The following is a 20328-nucleotide window of genomic DNA, read 5'->3' on the forward strand; positions in this document are numbered from 1 at the left end:
TACCTAAGGCAGATGTCTTCACCTCTCCAAAGCTGAATCTCCTGATCTTAAAAATAGAGGTATTAATAGCAATTAACTCATAGTTCTTGTGAAGTTGGAATGAGTTAGTTCTCAACATGATTTTGTATCTAAGTTTTTAGTATGTTATGTTAATTATTCAATATAGGTCAATTAAGTAAGCATTTATTGACGTCTACATGCTTCAGGCAGTTGGACACAGACATGAATAGATGTTGTCTCTACCCTCAGAGGAGCCTAACCAGCCAAAGGCATTTCATAACCCTAAGATTGTCATGCACCCGCTGTATTGCAATAAAAAGCTGCAGAAAATTCAAGGGAAGTGCAAAGAGAGAGGAGGTTCCTAATATGCATATTAATACATCTAATACAGTATTTAAAATAAAGTAGGAAGTACAAAATTAGAGAGGTAGAAAAACAGTGGGGTTTGTAATTTGTTAGTGGAAATGATTTTTTTATTTTTATTTTTTTTAAGAGAAAGAGTGACAGTTGAGCTAAGCCATGAGAGAAATGGTACACTTGGAATTAAAGAGGAATAGTCAAGGTAAGGAGGTACATTAGTAAAGAAACAAAGAGAGGAAAATAAGAGTCTTATAAAGATCACATCAATAGTTTAAATTAACAGAAATATAAATTTCCCTGTCTCACCCCAAATATGCTGACTCCATTGGTCTGATTGAAACCAAAGAGTTTACATTTTTAACAAAGCATCGCAGTGATTGATACTGGTGCTCCTTGAAACAGTATTTATGAAAAACGAAAGTAGAATCTACAGTCCTGGAAGGGATTTCTTTTGAAAACCAAATTGTAAGCGTAGGTTGAATTTGATTTGTGGGAAGCTTTCTAGCACTTTAACCAAACTAATATTTAGGTAATTAACATTTTTTAAAAAGACAGTGAAGTGATAATTAGTAGAGAAAAAAAATATTGAAAGCTCTGTTGACACTCTACTAGAATGTAGAAATTAAAAAGAAAAATCACAGTGAGTCAGGGCTAACACCTTTCCTTCACATCATCAGCATTCCTCAAAATGGTAGTGTTCCTCTGAGACATTGATGGTGCTTTAGTTTCTTGCAGGAAGGTGTTCTGTGTCTTGGAGCCTGATGTGTCATGTGGTAGTTGCTACGGTAACTAGTTTAAGGAATGTCTTTGAGTTACCAAGTAAATACTCTTATAAGGCAGATATTATAGCTGACGTGTAAATTAAGGCCGCCCTGTCTCTATCAGCTTTTCTATTCTGAATTCCCTTGCTTTCCATATTTAAGAGAGGACTTTCCCTTGAAAAAAATCTCACTTTCATAACTAGGAGAGTCTCATTTTAATATACAATTGAAATTCCCATTTCTTATTTTAGTATTCTATACCTGGGAGTTGATTCCCCAGTACAACTCTGAGCTGGCAATAGTAGGTAATTAAATTGGCGGACATAAACCAAACAAAAATTATCTTTGGTGGTCAAAGTGTGTAAATGGTAGTACCTGCTCTCAAAATCCTATAGGCCAGAGTCTTCTTGATGCTTTATAGTGCTGATATCTATGACTTCCATTTAAGTATTTATTAAAGCATTTGAGTAAACTTCAAACTGTTGGTTAATAAATGTCTTGATCCTACCTCTGGAAGCTCTTTGGGTTTACCTTGGGGTAGATATACATGGGTGACCCCCTTTCTGAGCAAGCACTTTAATTTTATAACTGAATGGCTGTACTTGCCACTTCACTCTTAAAATAGAAAACATGTGAGACATCTTTTATTTGCTAAAATTGTGTTTGTGTTTCAGGTACTTCATAATAATATTAATATCAAAATTATTGATATTTTTCTTTAGTGTGCAGCTGCAGTGGTTCATTTTGAAGAGTGCAAGATTCATGCAAACCATTTTTTCTTGTACATTCTTGCATTTCTACTTCTAAATCAGGTCATACATTTAGAAACCAATGTGTGTTTGCCTTTTCTGTAGAAGTATTTTCACTATCCTACTATAAAATTTTACATTGCTCTTTTTTGTCATTTGTCACTATAAAAAATAAACACATGAAGATCAATTTATATCTTCAAAAAACTATATCAAAAATACCGATGATATCATATATTCCTCCTACGTAAAAACCTATGAAATGGTTCTTTTGGATTCTCATGCCTAGACAATATTTAAGAGTATATAGATTTGGAGTTCATTTTTTATCCATTCATGACAGTTTTACAACCTTTCACAGTTCCTTTTCCACTATGTTCTTTTTCATGGCTATTAGAAAGTTAAGAGCTTAGTTATATGTAAGTGAAATAGATTGTCTTAGACTTTTTTTGTCTGTTTGTTTTAATTTGGGATAATTATCTCACCTCTATTAGTTACAATTCTGTTTGGCTGTGAGAAGCAGAGATTCCTTAAGTAGTTAAACAAAAAGGAACCGAACTCCTTTTATAGGGGAATTAGGAGGTGATAGGACAGTTCATTGATATCATCAGAGACCCAGGCTCCTTCTGTCTTTCTGCTCTGACACTCTTAGTTCAGGACTTCCATATTTAAGGTCACCCCACGATTAGTAGGTGGGTGGTAAAATCCTCCAACTGACCTGCCTATGTTCCAGATAGAGGGGAATGGAAGCATGGAAGGTAAAAATTATAGTTAAGCTGATCCGGTCTGCATTTGAAAAAATGCTTTCCCAAAAATTCCATCCAGAAAATTCTACTTTTATTCCATTGGATAGAACTAAATCAGATAATGAAATGCAGAGGAGTCTGAGAAATGTCGCCAGGCATATTACCACACCAATTCTAGAATCCTTTGGGAGGCCATAAGAGAATAGTTATAGGACAAGCAGCTGGGATAGCTACCTCATCACCCTTCATTCCTTGACTCATATTCTGCATCATGATTTTACTAATTTTAAATTTGGACTTTCTTCTTCTTCATTTATGTTTTCTTCCAATGTGTTTTTGAGGCAGGTGATATCTAAAAAAATAATTTACTAAATAATAGTACTAATAACTCATGTGTGGTTAAGAACTGTACTAATTATATTATCTACATGTTCCTACTTTGTCCTTTCAGAAGCATGATGAGATGGATTCTTTCTTTATATTTATTTTGCCAATGAATGCAGTGACATACGAGAGTGTAAATAACTTGTTGAGATCACCCAGTTTATACATGAGAAACGGAGGTTTCTAACTCTTTTTGTTTCCGACAGACTCATCTGTTCATTTATACATTCTTTCATCCTACATGTCAATGAGTTGATCTATGTCACCTTACATCCTTAACTAAGGCAGATAATTTTTGTTTTTGTTTTTTTCTCCCACCATGGCTGAGCCAGACAAAAGCTTTTCAAAATTTCTTCCATTTTTCTCTCACATTTCTCCCTAGCTGTAACTTCATTTCATATGAAAACCACAAGCCATACATATAAGGGAAAGTAGTCTGAATTCGACTTATCACACTGTTGTTTAGCATATTTGGATTAATGTCCATAAACCCATCATGTTTGTAATTGTTGTTCAATATTTAGTCTCCCACCATTTTGGAAACTCTCTGAGAACAGTGATGGTGTTTGTATTTGTCACAATTTTAGTTCCAGTTCCAGATAAAAACTCGCATTTATTTAATCTCTTCATTCATTCATTCATTCATTCATTCATTCTTTTGTTCATTCATTCATTCAACAAATTGTTACTTAACAGCTCTTAGGCTTCCTGAACTATCTTAAGAGCTGGTATCAGAATAGTGCACAAGGGTCCCTGTCATCATGATTATTGTCTGCTGTGTGAATGAGTAAAGGTAGGCTAAAATAATAGAAAGATGTGTGATATTTCAGAGAGTTATAACAATAAGGAGAAAATGAAGGAAAGATAGTGAAAGTGCTGGGATGGGGAATGGAGGAGATGGCTAAATTTCCTCGTTGTTAAGGGGGCATTTGATGGAAGACTACAGGGAAACCAAGGAGCATTCTGTGGGGTTATCTGAGAACATGCCCAGAGAACAGAGCACTAAGTGCAAAGGGCCATTGGGGATAGTATGCAAGGGTATACAAGAGACAAATACAGAGAATATTGTCAAGAACACATTGATGAGTCTGGGTAACTAAGTGGAGAGCTTTGGAAAATAAAGAAGAAATCCAATAGTGAGGTTATTATTTCTAATCCAAGTCTTCACATAGACTCCAAATCTTACCTTAAAAATAATATAAATGATTCAAAAGCTAAGAAACAAATGGAAAGTAATTGGGACCGTGAATCTACCTTTTAGGCTCATGTCCTCAGACACCTATTGCATTAATAACTCTAAGTATCCTTTTTTGGCAACGAGGGGCATCACGTCCTACATTGTTATGGCTAAGCAGATGTGTTAGGGGCTTTATTTGAAATCGTGATCTTAAATCCTTCCCTAAAACCCACACGGTAAAGTAGCTTCCTGGCTCTTTATTGGTGGGTTCAAGGAGATTGTGGCTCAAGATCACAAGAAAACACTGACCAGCAGCATAGAAAAATCTCAAAGGTATGCCATCTTGAAAATTAAATGTACCCCAAATTAAGACAGTGTTGTATAGGATGATTTTCAGAAAAAAAACAGAAACAAAACATAGAAATGGTTTTGTTGCCATTAGTTTTGCAGTTACGGGTAGCCAAAAAAAAGAAAGAAGAAAAAAAAAACAGAGAGAGAGAGAGAGAACAAATTTTTTTAAAAAAAGGAAATATAGATAGTGTGGAGATGTGGGACAGAGTAAACAAGCACAACAAAACATTAAAAATTATAAAGAACATTAAGATGGGGGTCATAATTGATTCATCAAAATCAGTATCTACTGAGCACCTACTTTGCATAAGGCAGTATCCTAAGAGGTAGAGATGAACGTAGCGCATACAACAGACAAGGTCCCTGATCTTGTGGAGCATAATTTTAGGAAAACAGCTAAAATCACAAATAGAGAACCAGATATTGTTAGACATCAGTTTTACAAAAAAAAGCAAAGCAAGTGGAAAAGTGTTTTTCTTTGTTTTGTTTTGTTTTTAAATAGAAGAGCCAGAATATGCCTTTCTGAAGAAATGATCTTTGAGCAGAGACCTGAGTAAATGGAAGGCGATATATGTGATTAGGGGATCTCTGTTTGTGCAGCGTGAACAGCAGTTATATAGGTCTCAAGGTTCGGGCATGTTAGGCATGGTATGTGTTTGGAAATGTTGGAGTCCAACTAATTAACATTTTTGTTGTTGTTGTTGTTGTTGTTGTTATTATTATTATTATTATTATTATACCTAAAGCCTCTGGGGAAAAGATTTTGGGAAGGCCTAATTTATAGGGGAAGGCATAAATTCAAGTTTGTATTATGTTGCTGTAATTGTAATTCCAGATTATGGTAGGACCATAAAGTGGATCTTACTGCCTTTTATTAAGTTCTGTTTTGCTAAAACCAATTTCCCTTCTCTGTAAATACATTGTTTCAAATAATTATTAAATACTGACTGTTTGCCAGGCAGTGGCTATTTGCAAATTTGTTAATTTTTGTATTTAGATAGTACCTAAACATGCATTGCTCTCTCAAGGGAGTAGAATCAAAAGAGTAAAAGATTCCATCTGAATATTTAAGAAACTCCACTGGGAGGCAGATTGTTTACACATATAACTGCCACATAAGTGAGAGAGAAGATGGAAGTCATCCAAATAAGGAAGGTATCAGTATAGACACCAGTGATACCAAAGTCTTTCTGGAAGAGGAACAATTTAAGGTTTTGTGTATTTGATCTATTTTCCTAACTTGGTTTAAATCTTCTAACACATTTGGTAATGAATTTTCCAGGTACATTGGCTGGTACATAAATGAGTGAGTATTTTTTAAGAAGTGAATTATAAGGGAAGGGCAATTTCAACATGGCAATTTTCAGATTTATGATTTCTTAAATTTATTTGCTTACTAAGTGATGATGTACAAACTTTTAACAAAGTATAGAAATAACATTTCACAAAATTGCTTTTTTTTCCCTTGTGCTATATCTGAAACTTCAGTCAGAATAATATGAATGTAGATGGTGAATGAATAAAGGAAAGCCTTTTTGTGCTCTTAAGTTTGAGTATAGTCAAAGAACAAAGCCTTTGTTTAGTTTATCATTTATGAATACATAAAATAATATACAGCTATTGAAGATAATTTTAAATATCGAGATATCTAAAGAAGTCATATTACCCATCTGAATACTGCCATCCAGAAATAATCATTAACATTGTCGTTTTAATGATTCTACTTTTGATGCTACTTATTTTGTTTATTTGCACATATCAATTATCTCTTGTAATAGGAGTAAAAAGATCTTCAGAAAACATTTGTTAAATAAATATCTAAAGGAAGAGCAGTTAAGAAATATGAGTTTCCTTTTATTTGGCTTTTATTTCTAAGGCTCATCATCAACACAGTCACTTGTTTTGACAATTGCCCAGGAGATTATATTTCCTTCAGGTCAAATGCAGAGTTGTTGAAATTTAAACATAGGCTCATTCAATGAAGCTTCTTATAATTGGCAGAAGTATTGACTTAACTAAACATTAGCCTTGGCAAAATAAATTTGAACAGGCAGCCAATTCACAAAATTGCTAATTGTTCTTATTTGACTGTGTATCTTATTTAGCATTTGGTCTTTCACTATGACATTCAGAAATATACAGTCAATCTCATGTCCTTTTAATATTATTTAAACTTTAGTTCTCTGAATTACTCAAAAGTATAATTCACAAGTCAAATATTTCATGTTTCAGTTATTTAAAATAATTTATAATAGCAGTTATCAAAGAATAAGAATATACACACATTCTCTTTCTCTTTCTCTCTCTTTCTCTGTCGATAACTAAAATGATTTTATTTGTTATACACTCATTCAGTCAATGAATATTTCTGGAATGCAGGTGATGGCCTTGAACACAGGACTTTTGAGATATCATTCCTATTTTAAAGAAATGGTTGTCACCCAGGAATGATTATTCCTCCACTCCCTGGGGCGTTTGACAATATCTGGAGACATTTTGGTTGTAATGTCTGGTAGGGGTTGGATGCTACTAATATCTAGAGGTTAGAGGTCAGGGATGCTGCTCAATGTCCTGTAATGCACAGGACACCCCACACAACAGTTATCCAGTTCAATCTATCAATATGGCTGAGGTTGAGGAACCCTGTCTTAAAATATTTCATAGTCTTAGTGAGGGAGGCAGGCCTGCGACTATATCAATGGGATGGAGATTATAATAAGAACCAAGGATAAGTGTTTATGGTAGAGATACATAGGATGTCTGCTTTTCCTGGAAGAGACTGAAAGATTTGTGACAGTGGTGTTGAGCTGACAGGTGAAGAGAGGACAAGGAGAAATCATTTCAGGAAAAGGCAATAGCTTGAGCAACGTCACAGAAACATGACACACAAATGACTTAATTAAGCTGAACTAAACTGGAGTTTGAAGTGGTGGTATGGCCCTGTGAAGAAGAAATCTGGAACAGTAATCAAAAACTCAATTATTAAGATTCAGTTTCTCAAGTTTGGACTTTATCCTATTGGCCAAAGAAATCCATCACAAAGATCCAGGGGATCAAAGTGTATGGATTAGTTATTTAAAACAAAACAAAACAAAACAAAACAAGAAAATAATGAAAGTACCTCTGGGCAGCAAAAGAAAAGTAGGAGAGAACAAAATGGTTAGAGGCATGGATGTCCATTTTGCTAATAATTAAATAACACAAGTTAAAAATCCTGAGAGACTGACCTGTCTTAGTAGGACTGAGGTTTGTTGGTAGCTGCTGTATAATGGTAATCCTGAAAAGGTAGAATGGATGGAATTTGCCTCCCCATGATTGTGCAGGTGAGATATCAAGAAATTCTCAAAAATGAGTTACCTGAAACAAACATTGGAAGTAAACTAATTTGTTGAAGGAGAATTACAAGATAAGACAGAGTATCTGAAAATCCCAAATTTTAATTGTTAAGTAGAGAAGAAAACTAGCTATTATATGTTAGAATATGTAGTCAGAGATATGGTGGTCACAAGAAAGGTGGAATTGTGAGATAGAACTTAAGGGGCATCTGGCCAGTTTTTTAAATGGAGCTGTACAGAAGAATTCCATTTTCACTTCAAATCAATTCAATTATGAAACAAGTATTTCTGAAACACTTATCTAGAGTAGTAACCGAGGAAGGTGGACTCAGATTCCAGAGTGGGAAAAAAAGCATTTTAAGATAAGATCAATAATCAGAGGCGCCAAATCTCACAGAGTTACTAGAACTGGGAAGTAGACCTCAAATGCAGAGTCTGATGTCTTAGTACCCTCAGAGGGGAGTCCAGGTCACAGGCTCCATGCACAAGGAGGCCTGATATGTCCTACCGGTAAAAAGCACTGAGACAGGAAGTTCTGCTGCTGTGCCTTTGAAAGTAGGACTTGGAAAATTCTAACCACTGTTCACAAGGGTAAAGGAGTCACTTCTGAAAGACTGGCAAAATTATACAGCTCTAAGCAAACTCGTGAGTTCCAAATTTGTATTACTTATGTGGTGTGAGAATGGCAAGTTGAGACATTAACAAAACACCTAATATAAACTCAGTGAAGCTGGTGACGACAGTGAAGAAGTGAATATGATACGGCACACTATGGGTGTTCCTGTAAACTGGGTTCCCCAAAGTATCCCCATATTAGTCAGCTTGGGCTGCTGTATCAATACCGCAGATGGAGTGGTTTCCACAACAGATATGTGTTTTTTCACAGTGCTGGAGGTTGAAAATTCAAGATGTACGTGCCAATTCTGGTGAGGCATCTCTTCTTGGCTTGCAGACGGCCACCTTTTTGCCATGTCCTCACATGGTCTTTCCTCTGTGCACAAACACTCCTTGTGTCTCTTCCTCCTCTGATAAGGACACCAGTCTCGTTGGATTCAGGCCCTAACCTTATGACATCATTTAACCTTAATTATTTCTTTAAAAATCTCTCTCCAAATTGGGTGTTAGGACTTCAACAGATGCATTTGGGGACGAGAACAATTCATGACCTCCATGAAGATGACGATTACCATCAAAGGAATAAAACTTATCATTACAGAGATGTCTCGCAGTCGTGATGGAGACAAAAAGCCCGATGGGATCATACCTTTAAAGAATGCATGGGAAATAATTGTCAACCTAGAAGTCTACACTTAGCCAAGCTAGAATTAAAAAGTGCATTTAAATTTTAAAATTTCCTAACAAAAGTGCTGTGAGAATTACAAATTCATAGGCTGCCACTGAAAAACCTCTTAGAGAATGAGAATCTGTAAGAAGGAATTGAACTCCACCAACCAAAATAAGGTCGATATGGTGAATAAATACACTGATAACCATGTAAGTAAATGTAAGCAAACTAGGACTGTAAAAAATAACATAGATAGATAGATAGATAGATAGATAGATAGATAGATAGATAGATAGACAGACAGATAGATAGATAGATAGATGATAGATAGATGATAGATAGATTTTACAGGACTAAAGCCAGACAAACTAATGTGGTCGATTAGAAGTTTAGCGTGAATACACTGTAAAGCCCTATTTAGTTTGGGAGATTAGACATATTGATTTTCTATACTTTTAAATTGTGTGTGTGTGTGTGTGTGTGTGTGTGTGTGTTTGTGTATGTATGTGTGTGAAAAAAAATTATGAGTGAACATCAACAGAAAAACGAATATGTACTATCCAGACAACGAAAATGAAAAGGAGAGAGGAATAAAGCAGACCATATCAATCTAATAGTGGGATACAAATTTGGATGTAAATGATAGAGACTCGTTAGAGGATAATGGTTTTCTCTGGGGAGAGAGTGGAGTAAAAGAGAGGAGGAATGCAAAGTGGGCTTCAATTGTTTTAATAGTTCTTGAAAATTAAATTAGTCCAATAAAGCAAAATGTTAACATGTTGTTAAATCTGTGAGTAGATGAGATTTGTTGTTTGTAAGCATTCGGTATATTTCTGTACTTTTGAAATGATTCTATTAACAAGTTAAAAATGTACATTGGTGTCAGACAAAACTGCTTGCTTCTCTCATGCCTCTTATTTACTGTGCAACTTGGGTACAGTTATTCAGTTTCTTTAGGTTTCACTTGCTTAATTTTTAACAGTGTATGATATTACAATGTTTCCCACCTTCCAGGATTCGTTTTTTTAACAATGTAAAGTTTATGACACAAGACTTGAAGAAATATGTGTCTAGTAGGTGGTAACTGGTAAAAATAAAGAGGCAGCAGCCACGAGAAACCAAAGGAGAGGAGCGTTTTCAAAAAGGGAAAGGAGGTCTTGTTTGTTTCACATGCAAGCGAAGAGTTCAAATTACTGATATTGACCTTGGGATTTAATTCTTAGGAGTCACTGACGGAGTTTACTCGAGTGGTTTTGGGGACAATGGTGAGAGCCGAAGACTGTGGGCTGAAGGGTTGAAGAGGGGAAAGGACAAATAAGAAAATGCTTGCAGTATACTGTCGGAAACCAGGAGGCAAGGAAAAATCACATATTTATTTATAGAAGCAAGAGAGAAAACAGAAGTTTTAAAAATGGGTGTCTGCAAATGTGAACTATTTTAAGTGGTTTGATTGTGGAGGAAAATAGGTCAGTGACTAGAGATAGGTGGTGTGTGTGTGTAATGATGAAGATTTTGGCCTGTTAACAGACTGAAAGGAGAGGTCCGGTAACAAGGGGGGAAGATGAGAATAGAAACAAAGGTAGAACACTGATGGATCAAGGCCCTAGAAGACACGAGAGGGGTTGGGATCAAGAACATCGATGGAAGAGTTGACCTTCAGCAAGAAAGAATCACTTGTTCTGAGAATAGAAGGAAGTAAAATACAAGTGTTGGCCGTGATAAGTGTCTACATATGAGGGAAGGACATTGAGAGGCTTTATGACTCAGCTTCAAATGTGTCTAGGAACAATCTGAGGCAGTGTCCTCCACGGAGAAAACATGTGCACTTTTTGTGATTTTTGTCCTTGTTGTTTGTGTGCTTCTTCCCTCATAAGAGTGAGGACTCAGGCAATGAAATAATCTGTGAGGGATGTTTCCTCTGATGGAAAAATTGGATTTGGGCCCGACTCTCTTTCTCTATAAAAGGGTTTTTGTATGTAAACAATCATTGTTGGAGACTTCAAATCACCACACTCATTTCAGAAAGTCATGAACGGTCCACAGAGGGGAATGATATACGAGAGTTACTGGCCAAGCCTTTTGGGAAATAAACAGGAACCAAGACTCCACATTTCCATGTCCTCTACAAAATCAGCATTCCAAAAATAGACTCATACAAGCTGTAGTCACAGTTGAATATCCTGTTTCTATTATTGCGATGACATAAAATCATTAAACAACTGCTAGTAGTAAAAGCAGTCATGTCTGGTAATAGACTGCTCTGTGCCCATTCAAATGGATTGCATTTTAAATGACACATAGAAAGCAATGTCCTCCCAAGGGGAGTGACGTGGACTGAGGTGTGACTTCCACAGGCAGTTATTAAATGTCTTCTTTTGATATTGCTCCAGGACTTAAGCCCTTAGTTCCGAACAGTTGTGCCAAACTGGCTGGCGTGCATAAGCACAGGTCATAAGATGATTTCAAGGGTTTTTTGAGGCCTCTCCTAAATTTTTAAAATATTTCCTGTGTTTAAAGTAACTGAAAAAAATATTAAAAGTTTCTCCTATCAAAACTCAACTCCCTCCCTAAATATCTCAAGGCTTTTTGTCTAGACTTGTCTTTACATCACATATATCACATAAGGAGAATTATGACTACCTATGGTATGTCAGGCATGTTATCTCAGTTAATCCTCACAAAACCCAATGAAGTAGAGATTATGGCTGTGGAAAAAATGAGTACACTGACATTGCAAGAATGAACTTAATCTTCCCAAGACCCATTGATATTCAAATTTAGGTCTGAATAAAAAAGAGATTTAAATGAGACATTGAATCAGATGTCTCAAGTTGTGAGAAAGTTTGGACTTTCTCAGGCATTCAAATATCAACTATATAATCAGTAAAGCTGTACTGAGAAACACACTTTGTATGTAATGCCGAAATAGATTTTCTGTCATCCCTGTAAAACTGGCCCCTGGGGCCTCATGTGGTGAAAGATGTAGTTACAAAGCCAATTAATTCCATGGACCAATGGCGCCTGCATCCCACCTTCCAAGAGCAATGGCACAGGAGAACTAACCCTATAAAACAGACACTCTTGTGGAGAGGGACGTGATCAGAGGTGTAGGATGGGAATCTGTTCACCTCCAAGAGAGCTTTATCGGTAGAGGAATGGATGATTCCCCATGGACTGGCCATATGCCTTTGCGTGGTGTCTCATTCTCTTAATGTTATTCATTGAATCCATTGAAGAGTCTCGTTCTCTTCACCATAATGAGGTCCTTAGAGTAACGAGCGTGAGCGTGTTAATCAAATCAGGACAAAAATACCAGGAAGCTCACACGCGGGGACTGATAAAAGAGCATTGTGTTGGAGGCACTCACGGTGCTGGAGGAATGTGCTCTCTAATTTGCCATTGGGCTTTGGGGGCGGCACAGGGGGATCTAGCAAATCTAAGCCCAGGAGTCTTTTTAGAAACTAATTAGGAAAGCAGTAGCCCCTTCGCTGGCATGACTAAGAGCTGGAATACATCACCTATGTGTGTGAAAGACATAGCTCCCCTGATCTGGCAAGTTGGACATCCATAGTTAAGAGAATACAAGCCTGGTTTCTGACAGGGCCTGTGTGCTGGTGTGTAAGCTGTAGTGTCCCAGCTCTTTGACATACTTGATCATGGCTGAATCTGTTACCTCAGCATTTTAGCAGAATTGATTGCTTATGCATTTTGCAATAGCTGACTTCAACATAATCTGCAGAAGGCCAGCTCCTTCTTTGAAAGACTAGCATGTAGGGAATAAGTTTGGGATAAGCCAATTCTTTTCATATTGGATTGGTTTATCTTCTTATCTCATCATGATGCTTAGTACAGTGTATTTCAATATATAACTGTTGAATAAAGAAAATAATGCATAGATAAATGAATGAATGAATATGCAGGAAAAAGATATAGTCAGTTGGGCTATCCTCATATCACCTCTCCATTCTGCTCCTTTTTGAGAAGTACAAACAAATGCCTAGATACTAATTAGCAGTCAGCTTCCCAGCAGAAGTCTAACTCTCTTCTCTATGATACATCTCTCTTCTCTTTGATCTGAAACTCAGATTCACTCAGTCATCAAATAATCTCTACCACATCAACAATGGAGTCACAGATGATAGAATAAGGACTTCCTCTGTCTCTCAATGAAAGCCCTCAAGTTGATTTTTTTGTTCCTTTGGAGGCGTGATCAAATCTTCCTTATTTGTACTAAAAACAAGCCCCTGGAATTAAATCCTAAATTTTAATAATAGCTAACATTTTTGAATGTTACAATGTGCAGGTGCTATGGCAGACACTTGACATAGATTATGTCATTTAATCTTCACAGAAACCAAATGAAGTGTTTACTGTCATTATCCCTGTTTGATGAAAAGGACACTGAGGCTCACAGAGAATTAATAACTTGTCTGAGATCATCTAACGTCGAGTAATCAAGAGTGGATGACCTGAAAGTATATACACCAGCTGGGACCAGTCTTCTGTTGAGGGGAAAACTTGCACAGACAGAGCCATAGCAGGTGAGCAAACTTCTTGATGTTGGTTGCACAGGGAACTGGGGAGACATCCGACTTGAGAAGGTCCACAGGCATGAGCTGTGGGGTTAGTAAGCCACATGGTCGGGGGGACACCAGGCCTTGCTCTATGATGGTTTGGAGCTGAGGTCCTGGCTTTGTGGTTACAGTTCTGTGATGTGGCAGGATTGTAGCTGCCAGCCCATCTTCGCCCTCAGCATTTATAACTGCCATCTCATCAGTGCATCCCTCAGTGAGATCAGAGTCCAGGATACAAGCCTTTTTTTATAGTGATATGGCGTTGGCCATTCTGGACCTTTAGCTCTTATCTCTCTCATCAGTGTTCTATCAGGATGTCTGCCTTAAGTACTCAGTGGTAGCCAATTTCCATATCCTCTGGGTTTTCATTTCCAAATAACCCTGTTCTCTGAAGTGAGAGGGAGAGGCAGCTAGCTGTCTCTCTGGTAAGCAGGACTATTGGGTATCCAGTTTAGGCAAATTAATCTTTACCTATCACCTAGCCATTAAGTGGTTGAACCTTTATATAGATAATGCAGTCTGATGCCAGAGTCTCCCCAGTCTTAAACCATTTGCAATAAGAATTTGATATAACTCATGTATATGTGCATTTCAAATAGCATTGTAGTCTACAGTACATAATTTTCCTGTTGTATAACGTTGTCTTGTGTTCCTAGTTGACTATTTGAAATACTTATGCACTATTCACCTATTCCTAGCCCTTACAACTCACCATTCTGGATTTCCCTGCTTCATTAGAATGCGAGATTTAATTTGGCTATGAATCATCTAAAGAGGATATGTTGTTGACCATGGAATTTGTAGGTTTTTTTCCCTGGGTTGTGTGTTTGAGGATAGATGGTGGGGAAATCTCAAAAGGTAGGGTCCCTTAGAAAAAATATGTCCAAATTCAGAGTTTGTGACTTCTATGCTATATATGCATATATTTAGGGTATTTTGAACTGGAACTAATGATATTAAGAACTTGTCTCTGTGTCAGTTGGGTTTTGTTTATTTGTTGTCTTGAATTTTATTTGCATGTGTTGTAATGTCTAATTTCACTCTTTCAAATATTTCTCAGTTTAACTTTATAAATACAAAATATCTTGAGCTAAGAGAAATCATCAGTGATTTAATAGTGTAACATCGTTATCATCAAATATAAGGTTCAGGAGGTGTGATCTGTTTTGTTGATTGATATGGATGTGTGTATATGTATATATGTATGTGTGTGAGTGTGTATATATATATGTATGTGTGTGTGTATATGTATGTATACATATATACATACATATACGCATATATACATACATATATAAATATACATATATACGTATACATATATACATCTCTCTCTATATATACATATATATATATATATGTATATATATACACACACTCTGTTTCTCCAAAAATAAGGCCTAACTGTAAAATAAGCCCTAACATGATTTTTCAGAATGACATCCCTTGAACATAAGCCCTAATACATCTTTTGGAGCAAAAATTAATATAAGACCCAGTCTTATTTTCGGGGAAACACGGTGTATATACTGTGCATAGATACTAAAGCAACATTGTTGCTCAATGAATATTTATTGTTTGAGTAGGTAAAGTAATGAATGACTTTTGCTATGAAATTTAATTATTGCATCAATTGAATTTTCTTGCGATATCAAGATATTGTTTTATTTGTGTCTATTTATTGTATTCAAGGTGAAAGGAAATATTTTTTTAATATTAAGAATTCTTTGTGTATGAAAGCAACGAGATGGGAAAAACAATCATATACCCTTATTTTACCACATCTAAATCACTTGGTTTTTAATAGGAAGGGCCAATATTTTCAAAATATATTTTTTTTAGTCTTGTGATTACAGGTACTTTCAGATATGTAGAAGTATGTATGTGTGTATATGAGTGGGGATGGTAGTTAATGATTTGAAAAAAACATATACTAATTTCTGGTGATCATCCAGTGTTTTAGATATATAACCACACCCCACCAGAGAGAGAGAGAGAGAGAGAGAGAGAGAGAGAGAGAGAGAGAGAGAGAGAGAGAGAGAATGAGAATGGTAAATAAAAGGGGGCCAGAGAAATCCCTACCTGCATAGCTCATAGGTATTTATTTTATATTATTTAAGAGGGTGAAGCCTATTTACTAGTTGTATGTTCTTAAAGAAGTTAGTTCATCTTTCTGTGCCTTGTTTTCCTCATAGAAAGAGAATAATAACAGTACTAACCTCATAATTTTGTTGTGAAGAATCACTGTTACTCCGTGTAAAGCACAGAGGCACAGTGCGTGGTGCAAAGTAAACACTCAATAAACATTATCATTACTGTTCTTTCCATATCCTAATGCATAAAACGTAACCTATCCAGGCAACCTATGCATGTCAGGAATGGCATGATCCCTGATTTTGGCTACAGTGTTTCATGATCCTTTAGAGAGTCTTTAAGATCCCCCAGTTATCTCTTAATAATAATCCAGGTCAAATCAAACCAAAATACATCTATAGGCATAAAGCCTGTTATGACTTATTGAAACTGGGTTTCCTGGGACCACTCCAATCTTCCTTGATATGTCCTCATCTCCGAGAATGGCCTGACTCCCTTTGTTGTGTTTTTGTTTTTGTTTTTAAACTGACTAGTCCAATACTGGCAATGGTGATAGAGGAGGGAACGTTCTCTGATTGCACCTCGAACACCTTAAGCAGCTCGATTGTACATGCAATCCCAATTCAGCAGTTTGGAAGGAGCAGAATGAGGTATGGACCTGATGTTTCCTCTGTCAACATTTCTAGCCTAACATTGTGGGCAGAACATTAAGCTACAGGGTGTGATGGTTCTGCTAGGCAACGGGTCCATAGCAAATAAATAGAAACTCCTTCAAGCTGTGAAAAGTGTAGTGGTTCTAAATATACCTACACCTTGATGTCAAAACATACACAAACACCCAGCTGCATTTCAAGAAAGTGTGACGATTTCTTGAGTATTAGTTGAAGGCAGTCTTCAGATTTTGACTCTGTAAAGTTGCTTTGGTGCTCTTCTTTCTCTTTTCCTGGCCCTTATCCATTTGACTTTCTTCCCAATGACCCACTCTCTGACTTTCTTTAGATAATTTGAAAATACTGACCGTACAGATGCCAAAGGTGAAAGGGGTCTTCATCTGCGTTGAGCTCCAAATAACAACTCTCTTTTCACATTCCCAGAGGAATTTTTGTAATCATATTATATGTGTTTCTGTTGTACTGTAACATCTGCAGAAAAGAATAATGAACAAAGCTTCTTATTAAATACATTTTAATGGGCTTTGTTAAAAGTCAGCTCACCCCACTCTCACTTGTAACACAAGTGAGAACAAAATTTTTGTGTTAATAAATTAAATATGCATATAAAAGTTAAGATGACTCTGGGTGAAACTAATGAAAACAATGTAGAATTTATCATTGTAGTTGAAACCTTTTAGAGTCTAGAGTGCTTTTTTGAGTCTAAAGCTGAAGAACTCTATCCTTACAAAATAGACATATGTGCAAAATGTGCAAGCACATTTTGAAGATAATTTTAAGAGATGTATATAATATAGACATGTATAGATCTCACATTCAAACCCCTATGTTAACTTAGTTTATTGCTAGACCCTTGCAATCAGGGCATCACAAGATGTACTATGTAGTGAATGGGCTATGGGTGTGTCCAGGTCATAATCTCTTTCTGTCTTTGGGGCAGCAAGGTAGAGTCAGAGGTAGCCAAACTTTGTAGGTCTTTTCCCTCTCATTGTGAGAATGAAAAAATTTCTCCGTAAGCCACAGAAATCTGATTTTCCATATTATCTTTCATATGAAAGAGGTTGAACATACTGCTAAAGAATTGTTCATTCTTTCAGTGGGTGTTTATTGCATACCTCCTTTTAACTATGAACCAGTATGTTATTCAATATGAGGGAGGTAATAAAGGTGACTAAAGTTTGTTCTCTGATCTTGAGAAAATCAGAGCCTTAAGGAGGAGATAGATGCCCAAATAACTAAGTCCACTACAATATGCCACATATGTAGACCTATTAGGACACAGAGGAGACTCAGCCTGATTTTATTTGGAATGAGAAACAGGGTAAAGACACATACCACTGAAGAAGTAATATTTAACTGAACTTTGAAGGTTAAGTGGAGTTCACCAGGAAGATTACATGGTGTAGGGTTGTTTTTCCATTAAATACTTTTCAAGTACAACATCTTTAATGGTTGCATACTATTCCACGAATGTGGCTATAACACAAATGATTTAATTGAGCCCTTAATTTTGGTCAAGCTAGTTCTGTTTTTTTTTTGTTTGTTTGTTTTGTTTTTGTTTTTTGACAACTGTAAACAGCACTGATATAAAGATTTTTCTAGCTAAATCATAGCTAGGACGTATCCTTGAGTCTCTTCTTAGAATACGATCCTAGATGTGAAATTGGTTCAAAAGACCAGCACGTTTTTAAAGCTTAAGTACATTTTCTCAAGCTAGCAGTATAAAAGACTAGGATTATGAGGTCAAACTTGAGTTTAAAATATAAGTATTCCTTTTGTTGATTATTTGACCTTGAGCAAGTTGCCTAATCTTCATTACTTTTAAAAAAGTGAGGATCATAATACTTACCTCAAAGTGATGTTTTAAAAACTTTAGTTGAGGTTAATGAATACTGATTGAAACCCCCTTATATGTTTGACAATAGGTACCAGATAGTTGCTAAAACCTGGCAATAAAATGCAAGGGTTTTAAATATGTTAGGTTAGTGTCATTAATTAATGTATAATAGGAAATGTGCACTGCCTAAAAAGTCTGGTACAGACAGACTTTACCCTATGGCCCAAATTCCAAAAATCTTGACTCATTGTGTATATGAAGAACCTAAAATTGCTGGACTGTTCTCAGAAGTTGGGTCTAAATACAGGTATATTCTAGTATTGGGTGAAGTGACAGAAACCCAGAATAAAATTCTCATTCTTGCCCTGATCAACTGTGTCATTTAGTCTCTCAGATCCTCAGTCATTTCATCTGAAAAAGGAAGCCTAAGCTTATATTTTCTTTCTGCTTCCAAGAATCAAACAAGTAATACAAATTTAAAAAGATAGACCTCTGAATCGTTATTTTGATATCAACTATTATTATCGGTTTTTAAATCTACCATGAATCTTTTTACTTATTGCAAATGAAGAGGCACTGTGCAAAATTTACACTTCTCTTATGCTAGTGAGCATATTATGAGTTTTTCATATTATATTGATGTAGGGCATTGACTTGAAGGCTCTGGATTTATTTTTGAACTCTTGTCAGCACTCCATAATTAACATTGCCCAGAAGAGAAATGCTATTTTGCCTCCCGCATCATCAACATAAGAGTCAGCAAATAGGGAAGGCGCCGTCTTTACCATTATTACTGCTAATGCATGAAGCAGAGAACAGCTGGATTTTCACACACTGGGCTATTAGAAGCACTGGCATTTACTAAGTAAGATCTGTTTTCAATTTCTACCTACCTCTTTTTGCTTTAAGAATTCAGTTAAAGAAAAGATAAATATATATATTACTAATAAATATATTATATATAATATATTCTAATAAATATATTTATTAGAAAAAATAAATATATATATATATTTATATATTTATATATATGTGTGTGTGTGTTTGTGTGTGTGTGTGTGTGTGTGTGTGTGATTTTTATAAGCTTATTTTCAAATTCCTAATCTGGAGTTTATTGACCTCAAAGTTGTTTATCTCAGTGTCATTTTTCCTCCTTGGCATAAAAATGCAAATTTAATGTTGATTGCTTAGTGGCTATTTTATTTATCTACCTTTGCAAATCTACTTTTTTCTGTGTCTTAAATTTCCTGTGATGCTTCATTTTCTCTCTGGCCTCCAGACTTGCTTACATTTGTAATGGCAATGAGTAGAAATAATCTTTTTTATGGGAAAGGCTACAGGGGCTAAATCTTGCTGCAATGAAAAGAGTGATGCTCTAGCTCAGATATTTGCTCTTTAAGGAAGCCCACGATTTGTAGCTTACGTAGTTACAGTGTGCCAAAATTAGGTCTTCTAAGGCAATTTTGTTAAATAAGCTTTTGTTTTCTTTTTTTTTTTTTAAGTATACACATGGTAGGATTGCGAAATGATCGAACTACTTTGTAAGCAACTTGACAGTTTCTCAAAATGTTAAACGTAGAGTTGCCATGTGATCCCGAAATTCTGCTCGTAGGTACATACGCATGAAAACTGGGCACATATATACAGAAAGACTCATACATGAATACTCTTAGCAGCATTATTCATTATACCTCTAAGGTGAAAGCAACCCACATGCCTATTAACTGATAAATGGGTAAATGAAGTATGGTATAACATATAATGGAAAATTATTTAGCCACTAAAAAGGAATGAAGTACTGGTACATGCTACAACATGGCTGAACTGTGAAAACATCATGGACAGTAAAAGAAGATAGATACAAATGGCCATCTGTTATTCTATTTATATGAAGTATCCAAAACAGGAAAATCCACAGAAACAAAAAGTTGATTACTGGTTTCCAGGAGTTGGAGGTGAGGCAGACTGAGGGTTGCTTGCTAATGGGTATGGGATTTCTTTTTG

The 20328-nt window shown here is 35.9% G+C and overlaps 1 protein-coding gene across 11 annotated transcripts in view; it reads left to right on the forward strand.

Annotated features, from left to right (window-relative positions):
• LRRC4C (leucine rich repeat containing 4C) overlaps window positions 1-20328 on the forward strand; it is a 1068826-nt gene that overhangs the window by 184608 nt on the left and 863890 nt on the right. For 10 of the 11 annotated variants that reach the window (XM_081062636.1, XM_081062635.1, XM_081062634.1 and 7 more), the window contains one exon: window positions 13500-13689. The exons of the other annotated variant lie outside the window; for it this stretch is intronic. The gene's annotated coding sequence lies outside the window, so the exon portion shown is untranslated. The remainder of the gene's footprint in view (window positions 1-13499; window positions 13690-20328) is intronic. 11 annotated transcript variants of the gene reach the window in all.

The sequence above is a fragment of the Rhinolophus hipposideros genome, assembly GCF_964194185.1.
Source record: "Rhinolophus hipposideros genome assembly, chromosome: 10".
Lineage (NCBI taxonomy): Eukaryota > Metazoa > Chordata > Mammalia > Chiroptera > Rhinolophidae > Rhinolophus > Rhinolophus hipposideros.